This window comes from Mizuhopecten yessoensis, unplaced genomic scaffold, assembly GCF_002113885.1.
Source record: "Mizuhopecten yessoensis strain PY_sf001 unplaced genomic scaffold, ASM211388v2 scaffold8333, whole genome shotgun sequence".
Lineage (NCBI taxonomy): Eukaryota > Metazoa > Mollusca > Bivalvia > Pectinida > Pectinidae > Mizuhopecten > Mizuhopecten yessoensis.
In genome coordinates this window covers 155,656-158,572 of record NW_018407495.1, presented here as the reverse complement: position 1 = coordinate 158,572, position 2,917 = coordinate 155,656, and the positions used below count along the sequence as shown (strand labels likewise).

Genomic DNA, 2,917 nt, shown 5'->3' with positions numbered 1-2,917 from the left:
GAGTAACCTACATATCAGGTTGTGATAGTCTCAGTGCCCAGAGTAACCTACACATCAGGTTGTGATAGTCTCAGTACCCAGAGTAACCTACACATCAGGTTGTGATGGACTCAGTACCCCGAGTAACCTATATATCAGGTTGTGATAGTCTCAGTGCTCAGAGTAACCTATATATCAGGTTGTGAAAGTCTCAGTACCCAGAGTAACCTACATATCAGGTTGTGATAGTCTCAGTACCCAGAGTAAGCTACATATCAGGTTGTGATAGTCTCAGTGCCCAGAGTAACCTACACATCAGGTTGTGATAGTCTCAGTACCCAGAGTAACCTACACATCAGGTTGTGATAGTCTCAGTACCCCGAGTAACCTACATATCAGGTTGTGATAGTCTCAGTACCCCGGGTAACCTACATATCAGGTTGTGATAGTATCAGTGCCCAGAGTAACCTACATATCAGGTTGTGATAGTCTCAGTACCCAGAGTAACCTAAATGGGTAGCCTCATGGGCTGCTTCAACTTATTAGCATTATTATTAATGCAGGTTCTTTTGTCTTCAAACTTCTCCGGGACTTATTGAAAATGTTTGTTCACTTTTCATCAATAAATACAATACCCTTTTATAGTAAAAGTTGATATTTCCAGTACATGGTTCTTTAAATAGAATGCAAAATACTGTGGCAGGTTTTAGTTGTACATAGGATTAAGGTTACATTCTCGCTTCAAGCTCGAGGGAATTTCCCTTTAGCTCAGTGGTAGAGTGTCCGACTAGGAACCTGGAGAATAAGGGTCCGATCTCCGGTGGAAGCACACTATATTCTCTTTCCTGTTACAAAAGTATCAGAGTCACAAGCAGGAACTTATTTAAGGGTCAATTGAGCTAGGTTCTCTTAAAATTTTCTTCAAGCTAGCATCGATAAAGTAACAATTCTCAAAATGACATCCAAATAAATAGCATGCATGGCATGTTAATTAAGGAAGTTGTGATTACGTCATTATATTTCCAACCTAAACATTTCCATGTAACAACCATCACCAGTCAGCTAACAATGCTGATGTACAGTCAAATTGACATGGCACTGAAAAAGTACCGGCATTCGGGAAAATGCTTCTTTGCACTGCATACCAATTTATTGAGCCACTTTTCCGTTTTGGGTTCACTGATGTTAATAAACTGTTTTCTATATAATATGTACTGTCAGTAAGAATCTAATAGGGATTGTTCATTGATGTGTCAGACATTGGCGTCGAAATAATTGTGATGCATAACAGCAGCATATTGATCCTAAATGAAAAATTGCATAATGATCCTTAGGTTGTGAAACTAATATAAAACGTTCAAGTGATGTTAATGGTCTGACAGGTCCCTGTGTTAATTACGATTGAGTACACAGTCGTTACGGTTGTATGACCATGTGTGTACACATGTGACATTAACCGTACGGTAAACATACCGTTAACTTTCCATATATGGCCAGGTTATTCGGCGTCATTCACGTCAATAAAAAACCTTTCTGTGAATCAGACTGCCCATACACAATGCTCGGCTACATAAGTGACACACACACCGATACGAAAAATCGATAAAATAAGGCGCAACAGCGTCCCAACATCGGAATCTGCAGTCCCAACCTGTAGCGCACACGACCCAACTTTTAAAATAATTTCTCATCAAATTTCTTCAATTATTTTCAATATTTCTACCATATTTAAGTGCACAATATCACAGTCTTACCTAGATATATATCCCCGCAGCAGACAGCTCCGTGTTGTTTGTGCTACTGTCAGCCATGTGTAATCGCTCTCGGATAAGTCACGTGACTTTTGTGTTTATTCTTGGATACTCTTGGCAATGTGTATTGCAATGCAGATAAACCAAAAGAGAGCTCGAAGATGGCTTGTAACTCTTCACGAGTGAGATAAAAAAAAAAATACCATCTCAATCGCGGGAAATTCAAAAGAGCATATTTCTTCGTTTTCATAGTCTTAACGTCCTAAGAACATTAGGGAAGGTCATATTTTGTGAAGTTATAATTTTCAATTAAAATAATGATGTTAAAAAACCGAAAAAATAACTTAGATCCCTAAAATCGATGGGTTGAAACCTGCGCATAAGTTGGTTACTGTAGAGTTTCCAGTCACGTCTAACTAAACATAAGTGGTTAACTTTAACCGGTGTCTTTTGTCTGATGTCTTTTTAGAACTAATTTTGCTTGTAAACCCCTAGCTTCTTATTGGCATCAATATTTAGATAAAAAAAAACACTCTAAACACCGGTTAAAGTTAACCAGAGACGTATATATTACAATATATACGCCTCTGAGTTAACCAATCTTTGAGCAACCCACATATTAGTCCTTAGCTGTTACTACACTGTTCCCCCGCTAGAAGTCTCGTCCCAAGACTACGCTGCTACCATGTAACGTGGGGCTGTCACCCATCCTACTGACCACAGGGACCTGATAATTTGTTACAGCTATACTTCTTATTAAACCTAAACTAAGGTGTTCTGAGTAAGTTTACACGTTTAGGGGGTTTAGATCGATTTTCGGTAAAAATGTCACCCTCAATGATCATATGTACGAAATGATTAGGTCCAAATATAGCTGTAACAAATTATCAGGTCCCTATGCTACTGACCACGCTTGACGTTGCTGAACTAGTGAGCGGGTCCCTGGACCTGTTTTATACTTCTTTTATCGGATTGCATCAAAGCTCAAATGGAAATAGAAAATGTTCTGAATATCAGTTTATAGGCAAGTAGGATTTGATTCAAATGAGATGTTGCATAAATTGATATCTCTATACAATATTTTTTTTCACAACTGAAAGTAGATATATGTTTAAGATCATATAGAAAAATTTGATCAGTGTGAAAGTTGAAAGTTGGTCTTCGCAAATTCAGGTAAGAAACTTACC

The 2,917-nt window shown here is 38.2% G+C and overlaps 1 protein-coding gene across 6 annotated transcripts in view; it reads right to left on the bottom strand.

Annotated features, from left to right (window-relative positions):
• The window catches only part of LOC110455611 (coronin-2B-like), a 118,575-nt gene extending 116,758 nt beyond the window's left edge, over positions 1-1,817 (bottom strand). For all 6 annotated transcript variants that reach the window (XR_002463471.1, XR_002463470.1, XM_021505818.1 and 3 more), the window contains exon 1: positions 1,734-1,817. The gene's annotated coding sequence lies outside the window, so the exon portion shown is untranslated. The remainder of the gene's footprint in view (positions 1-1,733) is intronic.
• Between the last annotated feature and the right edge of the window lie 1,100 nt (positions 1,818-2,917).